Genomic DNA, 23,931 nt, shown 5'->3' with positions numbered 1-23,931 from the left:
TACATGAACATTCATGTTCAAAAACCTGTTTGCGTATATGTTTTTAATTCTTTTGGACATATATCGAGAAGTGGAATATGCTGGATTACATGGTTATTCTGTATTTAACTTGCTGAGGAACCACAAAACTGTTTTCCACGGATGAACCACTTTGCATTCCCAACACCAACGTACAGGGTTCCAATTTCTCCACATCCTTGTCAACACTTGTTATTTCTCTTGTATACTTATTGTAGCCATCCTTGTGGATGTGAAGTTGTATCTCATTATAGTTTTGATTTGCATTTCTTTAATGACTAATGATGCTGAGAATCTTTTCATGTGCTTATTGGGCATCTATATCTTCTTTGTATAGACGTCTATTTAAGTTCTTTTCCCATTTTTAAATTGGGTGGTTTAATTTTTTGTTGTGCTGTAGGAAGTCTTTATATATTTTGGATTCCTGACCATTATCAGATATATGGCTCACAAATATTTTATCTCATTCTGTAGGTTGTGTTTGTACTTTCTTTTTTTCCCAAAACAAACAACATTTTATTCAAGTATAGTTTATTCACAATGTTGTGTTAGCTTGTGTTCTCATTTTCTTGATAGTGCCCTTGATGCACAAAAGTTTTTAATTTTGATAAAATCCAATATATTTTTACTTTTGTTGTCACAGCTAAGAATTCATTACCAGATGCAAGGCCATGGAGATTTACCCCTATGTTTTCGTATAAGAGTTTTATAATTTTATCACTTATATTTAGCTTACTCAACTTTTTTGAGTTAATTTTTTATACGGTGTGAGGTAAGGACCTAACTTCATTGTTTTGTATGTGGATATACAGTTGTCCCAGCATCACATGTTGAAGAAACTTTTTTAACTGCTCATGATCTTGGCACTTGTCAAAAATCAGTTAAGCACATATGTATACGTTTACTTCTTTCTCTCCAACTCTACATCCTTTTTTTCATTTCTTATGTATAGAAACACAACTGACTTTTGTGTGTTGACTGCATATTTTACAACCTTGCAGAACTGATTCAAGGTTCAGAAAGGATTTCATGAATCTGTTTCCAGTTATTTTAAAGATGTCAAATTTACGTAATTCTCTGGTTGGATTTTCCAATGATCTATAAATAATCTGAATTACTTTCTAATATCTATAAACTAATTCTCAAGTTTAGATGGAGAGGCCAGAATAGCCAACACAATACTGAAGGAGAAGAAGAAAATTGGAGGACTGATACTACCTGATTTCAAGACTTACTTAAAAACTATGGTATTCAAGACAGTGTGGTATTGATGAAAGAACAGACAAATCAATGAAACAGAATAGAGAGCCCCAAAATAGACCTACATAAATATAGTCTACTGGTCCTTGACAAAACACCAAAGGCAACACAATGGAGCAAAGAAAATCTCTTCAACAAGTGGTATTGGAACAACTGGAAATCCACCTGCAAAAAAATAAATCTAGACACAGACCTTAAACCCTTCACAAAAATTAACTCGAAGTGGATCATAGACCTAACTGTAAAACACAAAAATGTTAAACTCCTAGAAGACAACATAATAGAAAACCTAGATGACCTTGGCTATGGTGATGTCTTTTTAGATAAAACACCAAATATACAACGCATGAAAGAAATAATTGGTAATTTGGACTTCATTAAAATGTAAAACTTCTGCTCTGTGAGAGAATATTAAGAGAATGAAAAGACAAGTCACAGATTGGGAGAAAATACTTTCAAAAGACACATCTGATTAAAAAACTGTTATCCAACATATATAAAGAAATCTTAAAATTCAACAATATGAAAACAAACAACCCACTTAAAAAATGGGCCATGCTAAAGGAAAAAAAAAAAATGGGCCAAAGACCTTAACAAACTCTTCACCAAAAAAAGATACCCAGATGGCAAATAAGCATATAAATAGGTGCTCCATATCATAAGTCACCAGAGAAATGAAAATTAAAACAACAATGAAATAACAATGAGATACAACTACTAGCATGGGCATATCCAGAACACTGACAACACCAAATGCTGACAAGGATGTGGAGCAACAGGAGCTCTCATATAATGTTGGTGGGAATGCAAAATGGTACAGCCGTTTCAGAAGACACTTGGAAGTTGCTTACAAAAGTAAATATATTCTTACCATATGATTCAGCAATTGTGCTCTGGTATTTACTCAAAGGAACTGAAAACTTTTGTCCACACAAAAACCTGCACACAGATGTTTATAGAAGCTTCACTTATAATTGTCTAAACTCGGAAGCAACCAAATCCTTCAGTACCTGAATGGATGAATAAACTGTGATACAGCTAAACAATGGAATATTATTCAACACTAAAAAGAAATGACCTATCAAGCTATGAAATGACATGAAAGAAACATAAATACGTATTACTAAGTGAAAGAGGCCAATCTTAAAAAGCTACATACTGTATGTTTCCAATTATATAAGATTCTGGAAAAGTAAGAATTGTGGAGGTAATAAAAAGATTAGTGTTTGCCAGTGGGGGATTGGGGGAGGGTGGAGGGACACAGTGGAGATGAACAATCAGAGCACAGAGAATATTTTGGGCAGTGAAAATGCTTTGTATGATATATGATTATGGATATATGTCATTGTACATTTGCCCAAAGAATGTAGGACACCAAGAGTGAACTTAAAGGTAAACTATGCACTGAGTGATTATGATTTGTCAATGTGGGATCATCCTTGGTAAAAAATGTACCATTCTGGTGAGTGATATTGATAAGGGGGGAGGATTTTTATGTCTATAAGCAGGGAATGAGAAATCCTGTACCTTTCTCTCAACTTTATTGTAAACCTAAACTGCTCTAAAAAGTAGTGTTTTTTTAAAAAAAAGAACTCTTCAAGAAATCTTTCTAAATCACTTGCTGAAGCCTAGATACGTCATGCTTAATATATTTACTGACCATCTGTTTAGTAATCCTATCAAGGAAAGAAATAAACTATACCCATCATGACTTGTTCTAAATGAATACATGCTGATACTTCATGATTGTTTCTTCCCTGGGTGCTCAAAAACTATTCGTTTAAAATGTACTCTAGAATCTTGCTGAGATAAAGTTATTAGTCTATAGTTTGTGAGATATGCTGTCTTTTTCCTTTTGAGAATAAGAACTTCTTTCTAGCTAATAGCCATAGTCAGGGAGAAGATGAAGAGAATTAAGAAGTGTTTAATAAGATTTATTGCAGAAAATGAAAAATTTTAAATACAGTGCATAGAATTATATTGGAAAGGAAGGATGAAGTTATATGACTCTGAGAAGGAGGAAGGGAACTTAAACTTTCACCAAGAGAATAAAGGATAGAGAATGATGACAGGAAAAGGAGAAAGAAAAGAATGTAACAATAAGTATAAGAGATTGATCCCATAGAAGGAGAAGACACATTCTGGAAAGAAAAAGAAAAAGAAAGAAACAAAGAGCATGCTCACCAAATACTGGCAAGCTCCAAAAGAAAGTGAGAACTTGAAGCATTTGACAGCATTCTGAGGTGTTACATAAAAGTTTAAAGTATTCTCAACAAACTGAATTAGAATGAAAGATCCAAGTTAAGAGACTTACAAAACTACAGTTCAGGACCCACCGATGACAATTCACGTGTGTCTAATGAAACCAGGGATGGCACATGGAGGCCAAGATGGTGGAGTAAGATAAGTTAATTGTGATTCATTCCAATTCCCCCACCCTATAAACTCTACTAAAACTGATAGTGATCCCTTACATAGCACATAATGCCATGCTCTTGAGTCTTCAGATGGATTACTTTCTTTAATACTCACAACAATTAAGTTCTACTGCTATACTCATTTTGTCAATAGATAAATTGAAATTAAGAGAGATTAAGTAATTTGGCCCAAATCACACAGCTAGCACGTGGTGGAAATGGCATATTAATTTCAATTCTGTTACTTCACAGCCTAATTTCTTAACCAGTAAGTTTGTAACCCAGGGTTATCCCACTTGATTTTTCATGATTGCTCCTCTTAAAAGTTAGATATAGCCAAATATAAGTTTGAAAAAAAATGTTTTTTTCTGAATATACAGAACTAAAAAATGTGCTTAAAGTAATTCACGGCTGAATTATCAGGAGATGAAATTGTCACACTTACCTTCTGTTCAACAGGATGATGCAGTGCAGTGCCCGGGCTGATACTCAGAAGCCAAAAGCTAATTCCTTTATGATTTAGGCACACCAGTATCTCAGGCTCAAAGGGTTCTTCTTCCTGTATGTAAAATGATACACATGGTTAGTCTAAGCTCCTGTGTTTTTGCATTGTTCTCATCCCTAAGTGTAATAGAACATAAAATATTTTGTTAATAGCAGCTATGTTTCATTCAATCCAATTCTGAACTGAGTCAGCAAAATTATTCCAAGCCTGACGTGTTTAATGCTGTTACAGTTGTATTCCAGGGGGAATTTGGCTACACTGGAAGGTACCCAAACGGGGAGGCCAGAGCAGGGTAGTGTTGTCTGATGCTCCCAATTGAGCCAGGGACTCAAGCAGCCAATGAACTATAAAAAGAAGATGGAAGCAGAGAAGCTAGTAGGACAAATCTAATCTAGATTCCTTAAAGTAGATATGAGAAGAGATAGAAGCCCAAACGAGCAGATACCAAAGTCCATTCCTTCATGATGTTCTGACATAAAACTGGTTTACTGCAACATTCTTTAGAAAAGTGACTCAACCTCATAAAAACATTTAGTGTTAGCCATTTGGAATGAAAGTATGCATATATTTCACCAGTCAGCTCTCTGGGTTTAACTGATGATGATCAAACCCTAGTAGATTTGCTTTCATTCTGACATACAAAGTTTGGATATTAACCTGAAGCTCAAAATCCCTTTCTAGACTGGACCTACAAAATTGGACTGGATCATTTTCAACAGCTATTTGTTTTTTTCTGGCTAGACTCATGGTCCAACATGTTTTTTGTTGGTCAGGAAATACCAAAAGTACAGACTTTCCTGAGGAATTTGGCCATTTAGCTTCCGATTCTTTGCCAGAATTTAAGCATGTTAAAGATAGGGATAAACGGGATGCAAAAAGTGAAAAAAAGAAATAGCAGAAATTTTTAAAACTAGGAAAGGGACGATTGAATTCTTTTGGTGTATCAAGTGAAGACCTTAAAAAGACAACAGCAAGAAAATAAAAGTTTTGTAAGCAATATGTTTTACAAAATTTATATGCTTTAATTTAGGTTACTGATTTAAATTGACGATTAAAAACAATATGAGAGCAAATATTCCCTGAAATTGAACAGTGAAATATGACACTAGTGTATGTTTGACATGTTGGATCAATTTTCTTGCTTCTCTTTGATGAGCAAGATGGTCATTATAAGATTCTTCAAAATGGAACAAAAATGACAACTGGATAAGACTGATTAAATATTACTGCCAGATTGATATTAGACAAGAAAAGCCAAAAGCAGAACCGTGAACATTTCCTGAGCATGTGCCATACCTATTGCTTTATCTCATCTCTACCTGGAAGAGGTAGTGAGTTAGTGTAAAATTGTTCCTAAACCAGTATAAAGAGGGCAGATCGGTCTGGCAGCACCACAAGGAAAAGGAACCTGGGAATGCCTGGATAAGGTAATGGGCTCTGGTCTACACTGTTAAACTCAATTTGGCAGTACTGTACCGTATTTGACTTGAGACTTAGTTAAAATGCTGCAGTGGGTGGTTCTGAAAATAAAAATCCAGTTAAACCATCTGGCTCTTCAGTTACGCAAAATATAAAACAATTTGCCTAGATTCCCCTCTTTCCATCACTCCCTGTTGACTTTCATTGCTAGATTCTATTTTGGGCATTTTTATTATTCAGAAAAATATTTGAGCATGCTGACTCCCCCTCCACCAATTGACTTTGACAGCAAAGCTTTTCAAAGCATTAACTGTCACGGATAAATTATCTTTGGAAAAATAAAAACACAGTCATTAGACCAAATGATATTTTATATACTTCATTTTACTATCACATAGTCTTATTTTTTGAAATGAGGTTATATATATAGATGTAATTTACTTAGTGCTTCAGTGGCTGGTTTCTAAAGTTTTGTAAGCTATCAAACCATTATCTGACCTACTCAAATACTAAACCTTCTAAAATGGAAAACAGCCAATCATGAAGTGACAACAATACAGAGCAACAAAATGTATTCAGGTACAAATTCATATTTAATGGATATAAACCTCAATGGTTTTGGAATTGAATGCTAAATATAGTTAATCTAATTTACTAGCAATCTCCTTTAAAGCAATCTATACCTTCTCAGAAAATTAAATACACTATTACATATATTATTTTTGGAATGCAGATTTTTTCTTTGGGAAATATATCTAGAAAAATACACATATAAGGTTAATCAATATACGAAAAAAAGAAATGTGTAGTTTATGAAATCAGCCTTTTACTTTTGGCAAGTGTGTCTTGGCTTATAAACACTAAAATATCTAATATTAGTAATATTCAAAGAATTATACAGCTATACAACGATACCTCCTAAAATAATCAACTTGAAAAAATTACAAAGAGTTTCAATTACTCAGTATTACCGAGGCAACTGAAATATATGCATATCTATACACTGTTGCTAAGAGCGTAAAACAGTAGGAAATTTCTGGAGTGTTATTTGATAATAAATATAAAAACACTTAAAAATAGACTTACTCTTTGACCTAGAAATTTTCATGTCTAATAGTTTATTCTAAGGACATAATTGGAATAGTGTACAAATGTTATATATATATATATATGTATATATATACACACACACACATATACATATATATATACACATATACATATATATCTTGCATATATATATGCAGAAAGGTAAGTGCTTTATTATGTGTGTATATGTATATAATATATATATTGTGTGTGTACATATATATGTGTATATATCGAGGCAGCATTTTTTTTTTTAAGACTGGGAACAAACTAAGCATAAATAAATGTGGTTATTCATGATATATCCAAAGACTACAGGGTTATGAAGCTAGAAAAAAATAATCATTTAAATTTATTTTTATTAACATGGCAATTTATTGACGATTACAGTATTAAGAAAAAGGGCATTTATGACATTTGAGTGGCATGACAGGCTTTTCTGTTTCTGTGTGTGTGAACGTATTAAAATGTGGGAGGGGACAGAAGAACAAGAATGGTGGCATGCTGAAGCTGAGTGATGGGTTCATGACAGTGCATCACACTCATCCTTCTACTTTTGTGCGTTTGAAAAGTTTTCAGAGCATTTTTTTTTTTTAAACACACAAAATTTCATGCTACTTTTTAACAGTAATATCTTTGAGTGGTGGTATTGTGACATTTCTTCACTCTTTTTTGCTTATCAGTGAACACATATTACTCAGTAAATATTTAAAAAATAAAAATGAACAAAAATTAAATCTACAGAACAACACGCTTTGCTTGCTGTTTCCTCAATTCTGTACTCCATCCTAGTGTTGTTGACAGTGCCACCTTCTCTCTCAAACCTACTTGCCCGCCAAAGCCAATTGTTACCTGGGGCTAAATGGGTACAGTATGTTGTACCTCAGAAAACCTTTGGTTCTGCATCAGTCTCTTTGTTGCTGCTGGACCCGTACACCTATCGCCAGTCTCCTGCTGTTCTCGTTCTTGCTATCACCCTGAACCGATACTTAAGTCCCAGCAAACTTCCTGGGCTGAGCTCTTTCTTTCTCTCATTATTCTGATTTGCATTTATGTGTACATGGACCTACATGTTTGCCTGCTCCTCCTGACCACAGTCAATCTTCGTCCTCACAAATCTATCCTCACACCTGTCCTCTGGCCTTCTGTTCTGGCTTTTGCCCTTTGCCTCCCTAGATTCATGGCATCATTTGGTTTTTCTCTTGTTAATTATCTTTACACATCTGGTTTCCATGGCATATTGTTCACATCAGTTCTGTACCCTGCCCAAACTAACCACCTCCATGCACTGCACAGCTCTGGTGCTACCTAAGTAGGAAATGAAACACATCTCAGCAGAGAAAATTAGGTGTATCGGTTATCAATGAGTTGATCTTGAATTGTTGACATTTCTATATTGTCAGAGATGAGATACATGACTGTAGGGAAAGCTGGACTCTGGAGCTAGACCACCTGGACTTAAACCCAGCATCTGCAACTCAGTAGCTATGGAAACTTATACAAATTAAGTCCTTCAGTGTTACCATCTGTAAAATGGGAGTAATATTCGTTGGCTGAGAGGATTAAATGAGTGAATATATATAAACCCTTTAGAACAACATGACACACAGAAATATTAATTTAGCATTTGTTCTTATTACTAACTCTAATATTTATTTTTAGTTCCTCTGAACATTGTAATTACTAAACAAATACTTGTGGGAGGAATTTAGAATGAATATTAAATAACAAAAGAATAACAAAAGCACAAAATTATGTCTTGTATGAATGTGTGAATATATTCACTCCTTTAGTAAATACTGATTGAACTTCTATGATGAGGCAGCCACTGTGCTAGATACCGGGCAAAAGACCGAGAATAAGACAAATGAAGCCTTTGTCTTTATGGCACTTACAGTATAACGGAGGTTAAATTTGAATTGATGAATGAATTTATCAATGGCTATGTGGATGCCAAAGAATGTGACTGTAACCTCCTTTCTGAAGTAGCTTTTTCTTTGTCAAATAAGTAAAACCATCACTAGGTATGCAACTACTTTAAAAATTTTGTTTCTGTTCTTTTTGACCTTGAAAGGTGATTGATGACTGTATTTGTTAATCAAGTTAAAGGTTGCTTACTCATTTTATAAGATTAGATCCAGTTTTAATTATACAAAGGGCCGAACAGAATTAAACTTACTGCACATCAACATAGCAAAAATAGGCCTGATAAAATATTCACCTTTTTTGGTTTTTTCCTTATTTTTCCACAAGGAAAAATGGATTTATTATTTTTATTTTATGTTTTTACAATGCATGTCTGTTGCCAAGCTTTCAACAATACATAAAAGGATAAAGTAAAACATAAAGGAAATCCAGTGCCCTGAGATAACCACCATTAATATTTTGTGATAGTCTTTTCATGAATCTCTTCATGCATTCACATGAATCTACATTAATGGGACCATATTATAAATGATGTTTGCATCATCACAACATTTCCTTCCTCCTTCTCTTCTTCCTTCAATTTTTGCCTCTATAAACAAAGTTGAAGTAACATTACATATGAATATTGCATACTGGTGCTTTCATTTCTGTAGGTTAAATTCTAAAAGTAGGATTTCGAAGCCAATGTGTCCATATAGTTCTAATTTTTACAGATACTGCCCAACTGCTTTCCAGAACAGTCATATCAACTTAGAGTCTGCCAGCAGTTTGAGGGTTCTCATCACTCCTGTCTTACCAACATTTGGTATGTTCAGGCTTTTACATTTTGTAACAGCTTGGTAGGTATAATAATATCTCATTTTAATTTAGATTTCCATTTCACTGATTTGTTCTTCTCTGGATTGCCTTTTCATATTTAGGGATTCATTGGACATTCTAAATATAAGTGCCTTTGTCTTTCATAAATTCTATAAAATTTCACTATTTTTCTCTTCTAATGCTGCTTCTCTTTTTTCTCCTTATTCTCTCTGTTTAAAATACTATTAGAGGTAAATTAAAGAAAATTGAAATCGTATCAAGTATCTTTTCCGACGACAATGCTTTGAGACTAGATATCAATTACAGGAAAAAATCTGTAAGAAATACAAACACATGGAGGCTAAACAACGCACTACTTAATAACCAAGAGATCACCGAAGAAATCAAAGAGGAAATCAAAAAAGACCTAGAAACAAATGACAATGAAAACACAACGACCCAAAACCTATGGGATGCAGCAAAAGCAGTTCTAAGAGGGAAGTTTATAGCTGTACAAGCCTACCTTAAGAAACAAGAAACATCTCAAATAAACAACCTAACCGTACACGTAAAGCAATTAGAGAAAAAAGAACAAAAAACCCCAAAGTTAGCAGAAGGAAAGAAATCATAAAGATCAGATCAGAAATAAATGAAAAAGAAATGAAGAAAACGATAGAAAAGATCAATAAAACTAAAAGCTGGTTCCTTGAAAAGATAAACAAAATTGATAAACCATTAGCCATACTTACCAAGAAAAAAAGGGAGAAGACTCAAACTAATAGAATTAGAAATGAAAAAGGAGAAGTAACAAATGACATTGCAGAAATACAAAGGATCATGAGAGATTACTACAAGCAACTATATGCCAATAAAATGGACAACCTGGAAGAAATGGACAAATTCTTAGAAATGCACAATGTTCCGAGACTGAACCAGGAAGAAATAGAAAATATGAACAGACCAATCACAAGCACTGAAATTGAAACTGTGATGAAAAATCTTCCAACAAACAAAAGCCCAGGACCAGATGGCTTCACAGGTGAATTCTATCAAACATTTAGAGAAGAGCTAACACCTATCCTTCTCAAACTCTTCCAAAATACAGCAGAGGGAGGAACACTCCCAAATTCATTCTATGAGGCCACCATCACTCTGATACCAAAACCAGACAAAGATGTCACAAAGAAAGAAAGGTACAGGCCAATATCACTGATGAACCTAGATGCAAAAATCCTCAACAAAATACTAGCAAACAGAATCCAACAGCACATTAAAAGGATCATACACTATGATCAAGCGGGGTTTATCCCAGGAATGCAAGGATTCTTCAGTATATGCAAATCAATCTACGTGATACACCGTATTAACAAATTGAAGGAGAAAAACCATATGATCATCTCAATAGATGCAGAGGAAGCTTTCGACAAAATTCAACAGCCATTTATGACAAAAACCCTCCAGAAAGTAGGCATAGAGGGAACTTTCATCAACATAATAAAGGCCATATATGACAAACCCACAGCCAACATCGTCCTCAATGGTGAAAAACTGAAACCATTTCCACTAAGATCAGGAACACGACAAGGTTGCCCACTCTCACCACTATTATTCAACATAGTTTTGGAAGTTTTAGCCACAGCAATCAGAGAAGAAAAAGAAATAAAAGGAATCCAAGTCAGAAAAGAAGAAGTAAAGCTGTCACTGTTTGCAGATGACATGATACTATACATAGAGAATCCTAATGATGCTACCAGAAAACTACTAGAGCTAAGCAATGAATTTGGTAAAGTAGCAGGATACAAAATTAATGCACAGAAATCTCCTGCATTCTTATACACTAATGATGAAAAATCTGAAAGTGAAATTAAGAAAACACTCCCATTTACCACTGCAACAAAAAGAATAAAGTATCTAGGAAAAAACCTACCTAAGGAGATAAAAGACCTGTATGCAGAAAATTATGAGACACTGATGAAAGAAATTAAAGATGACACAAACAGATGGAGTGATATACCATGTTCTTGGATTGGAAGAATCAACACTGTGAAAATGAATCTAGTACTCAAAGCAACCTACAGATTCAGTGCAATTCTTATCAAACTACCAATGGCATTTTTCACAGAACTAGAACAAAAAATTTCACGATTTGTATGGAAACACAAAAGACCCTGAATAGCCAAAGCAATCTTGAGAAAGCAAAACGGAGCTGGAGGAATCAGGCTCCCTGACTTCAGACTATACTACAAAGCTACAGTCATCAAGACAGTATGGTACTGGCACAAAAACAGAAATATGGATCAATCAAACAGGATAGAAAGCCCAGAGATAAACCCACGCACATATGCTCACCTTATCTTTGATAAAGGAGGCAAGAATATACAGTGGAGGAAAGACAGCCTCTTCAATAAGTGGTGCTGGGAAAACTGGACAGCTACTTGTAAAAGAATGAAATTAGAATACTCCCTAACATCATACACAAAAATAAACTCAAAAAGGATTAAAGACCTAAATGTAAGGCCAGATATCAACAAACTCCTAGAGGAAAACATAGGCAGAACACTCTATGACATAAAGCACAGCAAGATCCTTTTTGACCCACCTCCTAGAGAAATGGAAATAGAAACACAAATAAACAAATGGGGCCTAATGAAAGTTAAAAGCTCTTGCACAGCAAAGGAAACCATAAACAAGACGAAAGGACAACCCTCAGAATGGGAAAAAATATTTGCAAATGAAGCAACTGACAAAGGATTAATCTCCAAAATTTACAAGCAGCTCATGCATCTCAATATCAAAAAAAACAAACACCCCAATCCAAAAATGGGCAGAAGACCTAAATAGACATTTCTCCAAAGAGGATATACAGATTGCCAACAAACACATGAAAGAATGCGCAACATCATTAATCATTAGAGAAATGCAAATCAAAACTACGAGATACCATCTCACACCGGTCAGAATGTCCATCATCAAAAAATCTACAAACAATAAATCCTGGAGAGGGTGTGGAGAAAAGGGAACCGTCTTGCACTGTTGGTGGGAACGTAAATTGATACAGCCACTATGGAGAACAGTATGGAGGTTCCTTAAAAAAGTAAAAACAGAACTACCATACGACCCAGCAATCCCACTACTGGGCATATACCCTGAGAAAACCATAATTCAAAAAGAGACATGTACCAAAATGTTAATTGCAGCTCTCTTTACAATAGCCAGGACATGGAAGCAACCTAAATGTCCATCGACAGATGAATGGATAAAGACAATGTGGCACATATATACAATGGAATATTACTCAGCCATAAAAAGAAACGAAATTGAGTTATTTGTAGTGAGGTGGATGGACCTAGAGTCTGTCACACAGAGTGAAGGAAGTCAGAAAGAGAAAAACAAATACAGTATGCTAACACATATATATGGAATCTAAGGAAAAAAAAAAAGGTCATGAAGAATCTAGCGGCAAGACGGGAATAAAGACACAGAACTACTAGAGAATGGACTTGAGGATATGGGGAGGGGGAAGGGTAAGCTGTGACAAAGTGAGAGAGTGGCATGGACATATATACACTATCAAACGTAAAATAGATAGCTAGTGGGAAGCAGCCGCATAGCACAGGGAGATCAGCTTGGTGCTTTGTGACCACCTAGAGGGATGGGATAGGGAGGGTGGGAGGGAGGGAGATGCAAGAGGGAAGAGATATGGGGACATATGTATATATATAACTGATTCACTTTGTTATAAAGCAGAAACTAACACACTACTGTAAAGCAATTATACTCCAATAAAGATGTTAAAAAAAAAAAAAAGAAGATGTGGCACATATATACAATGGAATATTACTCAGCCATAAAAAGGAACGAAACTGAATTATTTGTAGTGAGGTGGATGGACCTAGAGACTGTCATACAGAGTGAAGGAAGTCAGAAAGAGAAAAACAAATACCGTATGCTAACACATATATATGGAATTAAAAAAAAAAAAGAAAGAAAATGGTCAGAAGAACCTAAGGGCAAGATGGGAATAAAGATGCAGAACTACTAGAGAATGGACTTGAGGATACAGGGAGGGGGAAGGGTAAGCTGGGACAAAGTGAGAGAGTGGCATGGACATATATATATACACTACCAAACGTAAAATAGATAGCTAGTGGGAAGCAGCCGCATAGCACAGGGAGATTAGCTCAGTGCTCTGTTACCACCTAGAGGGGTAGGATAGGGAGGGTGGGAGGGAGGGAGACACAAGAGGGAAGAGATATGGGGATATATGTATATGTATAGCTGATTCACTTTGTTATAAAGCAGAAACTGACACATCACTGTAAAGCAATTATCCTCTAATAAAGATGTTAAAAAAAATACTATTAGAGACAGAGCTTTTCACTCAATCCTTTCTGTCACCTAACCTCTCTTTCGATTTTCAGTCTTATTGGTCTCTCTGTGATACTTCTGTGTAATCTCTTCAGATAAGCAGTTCACTAATTTCTTCACTTACTCCTAAGCAAGAATACCACCTCAACTAAGTTTCTAGTTTCAATCTCGTACTCCTTTCTAGTAGAGTTACTTGATTTTTTTTTTCAGATCAGCTAGTTGATTTTGATAGACTTTTGTTTTTTTCTTATTACTTTTATAATAATACCCACTCTGATTCCATCAACCTTATTGGGTGTACTTAATTTATTTTATAGTCTGTATATCTGATCATTCAAAATTGGCAGTCTATGTCTATCTGATTTTGCAGAGTTCTTTTTGTTTGTAGCTGTAGTATTTTGTTATTATTATCTACAAGAGTGGAATCTTAAATATTCTAGGTATATGGTCATAACATTAGTGTATAGAGATAATTTTTATTTTTTCCAATATTTATACCAGTTATTTCATATTTCTTGCCTAACTACATTAACTAATAGTTCCAAAACAATGTTGAATGTTACTGAAAATTGTAGCATTCCTGTCTTAGTTCTGATAGTTTTTCTATTTAATTATGTCTACCTCCTCCATTACAAATGCTGAATGCTAACAAACTTGGTACATAAACAGCCAAAGTTCATCAAAAACTCAAAACACACAAAATGCAAACAAAAATGTACATTTATTATCCAACAATCATTTTCAACGTATTATATGCACAAGGTATTATTTGGACACCTCTAAAAAAAACAAAGAAAACTTACTGAAAAGTACATAGCGGATTAAAAAGGTGTTAAGTATTTCTCTTACCCAAACTCCCACAAAAAGGATAAGAAAGATTTAAAGGACATAGTGCACAAGGATAAAGACAATATGAGAAGGAAGTGACTACAACATGGTTTTGGAAACTAGGAAGCAGGTGGATGGCTAGTGTGTTTGTTTCCTATGACTGCTTTGAACAATTACAACAAACTTGATGGCTTAAAACAACACACACTTATTCTCAGGTACCTTGACAATGGGGCTATTTGGTGGGGTGGAAATCAAGAGAATTGGTTAGCCATGGGAGAAATCATGAGTTTCCTCAGATCATCTTCCCAAACATTGGCAGTCAGATCACAGCCCCTCCTCTAATGTGGTGGGCTCAGGGACACTGAACATTGCTAAGGAAATGATACTACATGGAAAATAAAGAGTATTCATTAATTATCATTGAAACCCAGAAAACTTTTCCCAGTTGGCTCTAAAAACACTTATTCACAGGTTGATACATCCCAAGCAGGAGGATGAATGAATATTCTCTGAAGAAATATACAAGAATAGAACAGCAGATATTGACAAACGTGGATCTTCCAGTAAAACCAAATTAAGTACTACACAGTCAATTCTACCATTAGATAAGACCCACATATGCATACATACCTTCAATCAATTTTTAATATATATTTCTTAAACCTGAATGTAAAGTCATATAAAACCAGGCATTTGAAGAAAGCCTCTAACATAAAGAATAAAGACGGAAGTAAACAAAAGTAACAACTGGTATATTTAAAATGGATAACCAACAAGAACCTACTGTATAGCATAGGGAACTCTGCTCAATATTATGTAACAACCTAAATGGGAAAAGAATTTGAAAAAGAATAGATACATGTATATGTATAACTGATTCACTTTGCTGTACCCCTGAAACTAACACAACATTGTTAATCAACTATACTCCAATATAAAATAAAGAGTTAAAAACAAACAAAACAAAAACAAAAGGATCTCAGCAAAGAAGCAGAAGAGCAGAAGACTTTTTTTTTTTAAACTGGCACTTGAGATCTTCAGATAGGTTAGGGTTATTGTACACAGAAAATGAGAACATGAGGTAATTTTTTAAAATGTCATGCACAGAAAAACTAAAATCTTGGAAAGTAAAATTATGAAAGTATAAGAAAGTCCAATAGAAAGGTTAGAGACAAAGTTGAAGAAACCTCTCAGAAAGCAGGGGACAAAAAGGAATAGAAAAGACTAGAATATAATTCCAGGACTTAAAACATTGTACATTTAGAAGTCCAGAAAGAAAAACGAAACAAGATGAAGAAAAGAAATTTATCAGAGAAAATGTTTAAAAAATTTTCCAAGTTGAACCATATGAATTTCCACATTGAGAGGGCTCATCAAGTGCTCAGCACAAGGTTACATAAGAACTACACAAAAGCATATCACTGTGAAATTTCAGAACACATGGGGACAAAGAGAAGATTCTAGAACCTTTCCAAGAGGAGTAAAAAGAGCCTACATTCAGGAATCAGAATGATATCAGGTTTCTCAATAGAAATGCTGGAAGCTGGAACACAGTGGAGGAATGCCTTCAAAATTCTCAGAGAATTTTCAACTAAGAATTGTATATCCAGTCAAGATATTAAATGAAGTAGACTATCCCAAGTTAAAGACATGCACATTTGCAGTAATCTTACCACCCACCCATGCATTCTATCTCAGAAAGGTGCAGGAGAATATAATCAACTAAGATGAAGAGGTTAACTAAGAAAGAAGAAAGGAGGGGATCCAAAAAACAAAAGATCTATAAAAAAGATTCCCTACAAAACAAAAATGAAAAGAATTCCCCCAAATATGGTGATGGGACATCTAGGACAGTTTTTCTCAACTGAGAGTGATTTTGTCTCCCAGGGGACATTTGACAATGCTTGGAGACAATGTAATATAACAAGTGGGGCAGTGGGCAGAGTGCTACTGTCATCTAGTGGATAGAGGCCAGAGATGCTGCTAAACATTTTACAGTGTACAGGACAGCTACCTACAACAAATAACCATCCAGCTCAAAATATCAGGAGTGCCAAGGAAGTTAAGAAACCCAGTCCTAGGATAACAGCTGTGAAGCAGGGTGAAACAGGAACAAGGGCAACTTAAGCAAAGATTTTGAATTCATTCTGTGGTCAATTTAGAACCACTGACATATTAGAGCTAAGCCTTAGAAAGTAATGTTTGACATATAAAATTATGATATAATGTGAGTAATGTAGTTATAGAGGTGGGCAGGAAGTACTTGGGGACACGAGCCATTTTCCTTGACTCTGTCTGATCGTCACATTACTAATTTTTTGGCTAATATAAAAGACTCTTCATGATCTTGCCACAAACTACCCTTGCAACTTTATATCCTGTTAGCTTCTTCCACTTTACAATTTGTGATTTTTTGAACACTCGTCACTTTAATTCTCTGTTTGTTGCACATACTGTTCTTTCCTCTTGAACTTCTCTACCTTGTCCTCACAAGGAATTAATGACTAATTTCCAAAACCAAGCTCCAAAATTCAATAAAGCAGGAAACAATTAAAAATGAATAAAATGGCCCCTAAATATCAGTCCATTCTTACTAAATTTTGAATAATATATATTCATCATATAAACAACTGATAAATGTATTAGTTAAGGTAAGGCCAGGTACTGTAATCAACAACCCCCCAAATGTACAATAGCACAAGCACAGCACAAGTTTCTTGTTCACTCACATAAAACCCAAATACCAGATTAGTAAGAACTCCCCCTTCCCAGTAGTGATTTAGAGTTCCAGGCACCTTCTATTTTATACTTCTGCCTTCTTGGCTTCTAATTTCAGTGTGTTCATCAGCATTAAATGGGTGGATGGGTAAAAGCGTGCAGAATAATATATAGGAGGTTTTGATGATCTAGGCCTCTACATGGCATGCATCACTCACTTTGCATTGGACAAAACTCAGCCATATGGCCATACAGTAAAGGAGGCTGGAAAATATCGTCTACCTGCATGCCCAAGAAGAGGAAATGGCTGCTGAATAGACAGCCCATCTCCGCTATTGTGTGGTTCTGAAAAAGTTCTAATATTCATAAACAAACAAAAAAACAAAATACAAGATTTGGTTATTTATAAGGTACATATGTATTAATTGATTATCATATAGCTATTGAAATCACAGAGCAGAATGACAGTGAGTAGAAACATTAAGATAGAAACATGAAAGAGTATACGCAAGGTCTTTGAATTTCACGGTGTTAAAATAAAGGAAGGTCAGAGGAGCAAATCCTGTCAGTTTCATAGCAGGGGCTGTTGTAAAGAGAGGGTAGAGAGTCCTGGGCTAAACATTGCCACAGGCAGCAAAGAAGACACTGTTCTTTTCCCTGTGAGTCAGAAGAGTTAGAAGAGCTCTTATCAAAAGAGAAAACAAAGAAAAACTGGAGAGCTAGTTTTGTCAAAGAGGTGAAAAAGATGCGAAGATGGCTTGGAAAATATAGAAATGCTGAAGGGAAATTTTTCTTAATATATGAGATTTCTTGATGCAGCGTTGAGTGGGTTAGTTGAACTGTATGAAAAATGACTGCAGAATGGGGTAGGAGAGGATTCTGTGTGAGGCTTTTATTAAGGCGATCATTTGCTTCACTGGGTTGGAGGCAATGATGGAAAAGAAGGCAAGAGTAATTTACCTTTATCTTACTATTTAATCACATGACCTTTTATTGTGACTTTTGGGCTAGGTATTTTGCTAATAACTGAACCCTTACAACAGCACACTGAGATGGGTGCTACTATCTCATTTTTTTTGCAGGAAGAAAATGAGTTGCCACGTGTCACATAGGTAGATAAGAGGTTAAGTTAAAATTCAAATCTTGGTCAGATTAACTACAGAGTCCCTTCAACACTTCCTCAAACTCACAGCTATCTTTCTTGTTGTTGCTTATCTGTTGATCTGCATTTTTTTTATCAAGTCTATCAATTAATTTATAGTAAACATTATACTTAAATGTTTACATTTAAGTAAATGTGGTTGCAATGTTTAAATAAAATACCATAAAATTTATATACTATGAAATTATTTTTCAGTGTTCACTAAAATGATGACTTTCAATCCAATGACTTAAATGTGGGCTTTAGTGGTAATTTTTAAAAAGAAAACAGGAATGATCAAGTAGAAAATAAATGGTTTCTTGTAGTTTTTTCTGGCTCTAGCATCCTAGGTTTAAACTTAAGATTTTTAAGTGAAAATATGTCTTTAAAATTCTCTCGGCAAATTTAATTTGGGATACAATAGTGGTCACACACAATTTAAATTGTAAATTTTAAAAACTCCACTAAAAATAGATACTATTACCAACCTCAACTGTGTAAAGAGTCCTGAGAATTGTCATTAGAACATATTCATTTTAAGAAATATTTTTATGAAGCAATTAATTTGGGAAGGTGTCACAACTAACATTTAATTGCTACTACGTATTTAGGAAATTTCACTCTTTCCTTCCTTTTACAGATCATGTTAGCAAAATGTCAGTAGATAAATATGTGTTAAGAAACTCTACACTCTAATTAAGGAAAACTGGAATTTAAAGTGGGTCTCCTAAGCCTCTCATATTTGGAATATCCTTTCACCTGAAGAACTACAGAAACAAGGACAGAGTTATTTGCAATGCCTGAAATACACTCTTACCACACCCATTTCTCAGCTAACAAACTTCTTTCAGATTGAAATTTGAATGTTAGTACAGTGAAACCCTTCCTGACCTCCCAGATGGTGTCAGGTACACACTGCCAGGACCTTAAGAAAGATTCAGAAGAAAGGATATCAAGACTGATTATCAGTGTCTTCTGTGAATATAACTAAAAGAATTGTTTATATGCCATAACTAACAGAGATTGTTAGGGGGAAAGAGATACTCCTAATATACCTGTAATAGCAATACTTTTCTGTCCATGCCAAGATGTACTTAATAGTTTTCACTCAGATTACAATTTCTTTTTGTTTGGGCAGGGGAGGCATATATAGGCTTTGAATATATATCCTCTTCATATTCACGCAAGTTTCCTCTCCTTCAAAACTCAAAACTACTCTGCAGATTCCAGAGATTTCAGTATATCATCCCAATTTAAACAATTAAGCACAAGTCAACCCTATCTAGCCTGGCTGCCTATCAAGTTTACAGTGGCCCTTTCTTGCTTTCTTCTCCAACTGAAATTTCCAACTCAAATTGTCCTATCACTTGACACTTCTTATACATTTCTGCTAAAATTTTACTATATGATTATGTATTTGATTGCTTTTGCTAAATCATAACTTAGATAAGGCTGTTTTCACAGGAGGTTACCAAAAAGTCATCTTAATATGTGTACCTGATTTTATCAGGTGTATGGCATCATTGAAGTATAGGTTTTGATTGTGGGTAAGGAGAAATGGCTGAGGTCCTATTGTATGATAGGTCTTCCAGTTCTCAGGGGAAATACCCTTAGATTACAAGTTCCTTAACAACACGAAGGGCATTTACCTCTTGGGCTTGCCTGGAGCCTAGCACATAACAAACAATCTGAAGGTATTTGTAGCATGAATAGATTGATAGATAACACTTATAATTCCTAAGGCATGGTATTCTTTTCCTTGCTGTTGTTATCACAATATATTGCTTTTATTTAGCAAACCACAAAATACTTTCAAATGAGATTTTCCATTTTACTTATTCATTTTGCACAACATTGTAAATAAGACATAACTTTACTTCACTTTCCACTCCAAAAGTCAATATTGTAGTAGAAAAGAAGCTGAACATTTCAAAATCTCAGAGAAGGGCTTACTTTTGTTTGAATTAATGCAAAGACCATGAGAATCTGACATCTTGATCCATCTGGTCAGACATAAACGTCCCTATAATGATACTCTGGAAAGTTACTTTTGAAATCCCATTTGGTTAGACTATGTAATGAGAGTGGCACCAAGAGCTGCAGAGTTTGTATCACATCCCCATTTCCCAGAGATGGATAATCTTTTGAAGCATTTGAAAACTTAAAAATAGACCCATAAAATGAAGTCCCATTACCCTATCTCATGTCTTTTACCAAAGGGTGGAATTTGCTGAGGTTGGAAATTTTGTGGAAGTCTTTTAATCTGATTTGTGTGTAATAAATTGAGAAGCGAAGAGCCTCTGTAGATGTTAAGGAAAACACTACCCACTCAATAGCTAGAACTCAAACCAAATCTTCCTTCCACTGGACAGATATTTACTTCCTTGAAACCAAGCATGATTCACTGCTATTTTCAGCTATAAAATACCAGTGAAGTAACTGAGTATGAAACATTAATATCTTTTGCTATTTCTATTCAGCACTTGAGCCCATGTTCAAGGAGAAAGCATGGAAGGGAGGGAAGGAGAGACAGAAGCTGCTCCCCTTACCACCCTCTTGAGCTGTGCTGTCTCTACAGCTAAAGACTTCAGTTTATTTCCCCTGCAAATCAATCTGACGCCGCTGAAGTCTGGTGCATTCACTTGCCTATTCAGTTATTTCTTTAGAAACCAAACTCAAAGATAAGCACTTTTCGAGAAAACAGCTAAACAAATCCATCGTCTGCATCATATCAAGCTCTTTCAGACAGAAAATGCAGTCAACAGAGATCATCCTACTGAGCTGCAGATGTTGAAAATGTCACTTCTACTACACATTTCCCTCAGGAGGGATTTTATTTTTCCAGAGAGGAAAATGCTTTCCCAAATACCTTCCTTGGCCTTAGCAGTCTACAGGCATTTTAAATCAAAGATAATGTCTGTGCTAAAGGGGGCAACGGTGGCTCCCTCTTCTTAAGGGAACGTGGAGAACCATAAGCAACTCTAACAAATGGGAGGTCCAGCTAGGAGCCTTGGGCTGGAATGACTTTTATTCTCTGCTGTGTCAGCCAAAGACTGTGTTGCTTCACTGAGCTCTATTTTTGGAATCAGAGAGCCGATGCTACAAATCATCAAGTGGTTATCTTACCAACTGTACTAAAATTTCCATTTCGTATATCATTCAGGAGCTGATTGCCCTTAAAATATAGCAGGGATAGTTGTTTGGCAAAGGACAACAAAACTACGGTTATTAAAAAGAACTCTTTTGCAAACAAAGGAATATGTTGAAAAATATCAGGGAACTGGTAAATTTTTTTGTTGTTTTGTCTTTTGAGTTACGATTAGGGCACAAACCAGAGTTTAAAGTCTGCCTGCCTGATATGTGATCGAAGGAGTTCTCTGCTTAACATTTTTGGGCTTCAATGTCTTTATGATAAGATGGGGATAATATATCACTTCAAGAGGTTTCTGCAAAGATGAAATGAGGCAATGCATGCAATGCATTTGCAGGGTATCTGACAAACATAAAGCACTAAAAAAAACACACTAGGTCTCATCCCTTCCTCCTTTGTTGAGAAATTGTGGCTCATATTCACAAGAGCTCCTTTCGGGACAGGAGATTTCTGAAGACACTGATCATTTTTAATGGTGCTGCATAGTGTTTGTCTCTTGTGTTTTCTTCTCAGTTTTCCTATTGTGCAGCTCCGGTAGATGGAATAACAGGATGCTTAGACTATTATTCTTACTTTGACATTTTGATACAGTTCTGACCAAATGTTTAAAATAAAGAGAGGTTCATGAGAAATAATGTGTGAGGATCATGAGAAATGATGTGTGAGTTTGATTTCAAGAAACTTTCATTTCTAAATTAACCATTAAAACACTATACTGAAAACTGGACAGCCCATCTAGCTCACTGTGTGCAATGTTTTAGAATTTATAAGTCTTTTCACAGAGAGTTGTTTTCTCATTTGATTCATAATAACACTATGAGGTTATGCAAGGATTTTTTTTTTCCCTCCTAAAGTAAGTAAACTGAGGATTCATGTGATAAAGTCACTTGTTTAAGAACAAACACTAAATTATAAAGACAAGACTAGAAACTCCAGTCTCCTAAACTGAAATAAAAATTTTTGGTGTTCTCTTGTAGCACACAATCTGTCTTTCTACCTACCTGGGTCACCTTGAGCAGGTCACACAATCTTTCTGTACCTCAAGGGGGATAATTATACCTGACTGTTTCACTATAGTATTAAGAGGATAAGTGAAGATAATGTATATGAAAGATTTCAAAAAACATAAAATTATCATTATTATTCAGGAGGGACTGTCAATATATCTCCCTATGACCTCTTTCCAACACTCTGGAAGCTGATATATATTTTACAGATATTTATCATATATATATATATATACACATATGACAAAGAAGAACAGATCAGCTGTATTCTAAAACAAAATTCCAAATTGTAGAAGAGAGTACAGCTATATATTCTCCCTATGAATTACACTTGTGATAATGAAGGAAACATATTCTAGAGAAACACTCATATTTCATATCCCTAGACTGTGAATTTATATCAGATATCTATTGGTGCTTAACAACCATGTGAGTCAGGGTTCTCCAGAGAAACAGAACTAACAGGAGGTATACATCTAGATGTAAGAGGAGAGAATACCAGTGTTTAATAATTTATCCGAAATCTGTAAAACCCCTATTTTTCTTTCTCCCTCTCTTTTCTATCGGCTCTTGTGAATTGTACATTTACTGCATTTCTCACACTGTCGCATTTTACTTCCAATCAGTTGCAAGTAGTATAAATGAAGACACGTTCTTAACATTTTTCATTGCCTAGAGTAAAAACATAGAGATATATACATGTTTAAAGACACTGAAAATTTTGGCATTTCTTGCTCAAGTTTTGAGGCTTGGGGTGAGGGGAGTGAGGGTGATGAGTGGAAAGAATACCTGCAAACATCCTCAGATGGTACCCACCTCAAAGGGCTGTGTTTAAACTTATGCTCCATATTTTATTAGGAGGGCTACACTGGAAATTTCACTTTTATCTTTCCTTAATTATAGTTTTCTTACACGGGCAACATTAAGGTTGCTAATTAGTCATGTTTTATGAGTTATAATATCAATTTCCATGCATGTACATATATTTATATATGTTAATTTATGTATGTATATTAAATTATTATATATGCATAAACACTTACATTACACTCATACTGTTTAAACACAAAGTTTTTAGAGTACAGTATGTCAGGCACTTTGGTTACATGTTAAAATATATCTCAATATGAATTAACTTACTGTTTTCCCAAATAGGAAAGCCTTCGAAAAATGTAAGTGAATAATTGAATAGTTCCCAAAATTTAAAATTGCAGAGGAGTGTCTTGAGTGCTATATTGGGAGTGTTGGTGAATAAAGGATGCAATGGTAATGGTATATGACAG

General features: G+C 34.9%; 1 protein-coding gene across 4 annotated transcripts in view; it reads right to left on the bottom strand.

Annotated features, from left to right (window-relative positions):
* Nucleotides 1-23,931, bottom strand: part of TMEM196 (transmembrane protein 196) — a 265,704-nt gene that overhangs the window by 221,639 nt on the left and 20,134 nt on the right. For 2 of the 4 annotated variants that reach the window (XM_068550532.1, XM_068550531.1), the window contains exon 1: nucleotides 4,141-4,345. The gene's annotated coding sequence lies outside the window, so the exon portion shown is untranslated. Of the gene's footprint in view, nucleotides 1-4,140; nucleotides 4,346-4,645; nucleotides 4,676-23,931 lie in introns of those variants that run through there. The other 2 variants (XM_068550530.1, XM_068550529.1) reach the window with 2 other exon arrangements.

The sequence above is a fragment of the Eschrichtius robustus genome, chromosome 8 (genome assembly GCF_028021215.1).
Source record: "Eschrichtius robustus isolate mEscRob2 chromosome 8, mEscRob2.pri, whole genome shotgun sequence".
In the NCBI taxonomy this organism is placed as follows: Eukaryota; Metazoa; Chordata; class Mammalia; order Artiodactyla; family Eschrichtiidae; genus Eschrichtius; species Eschrichtius robustus.
This window is presented reverse-complemented; position numbering and strand designations above follow the sequence as displayed.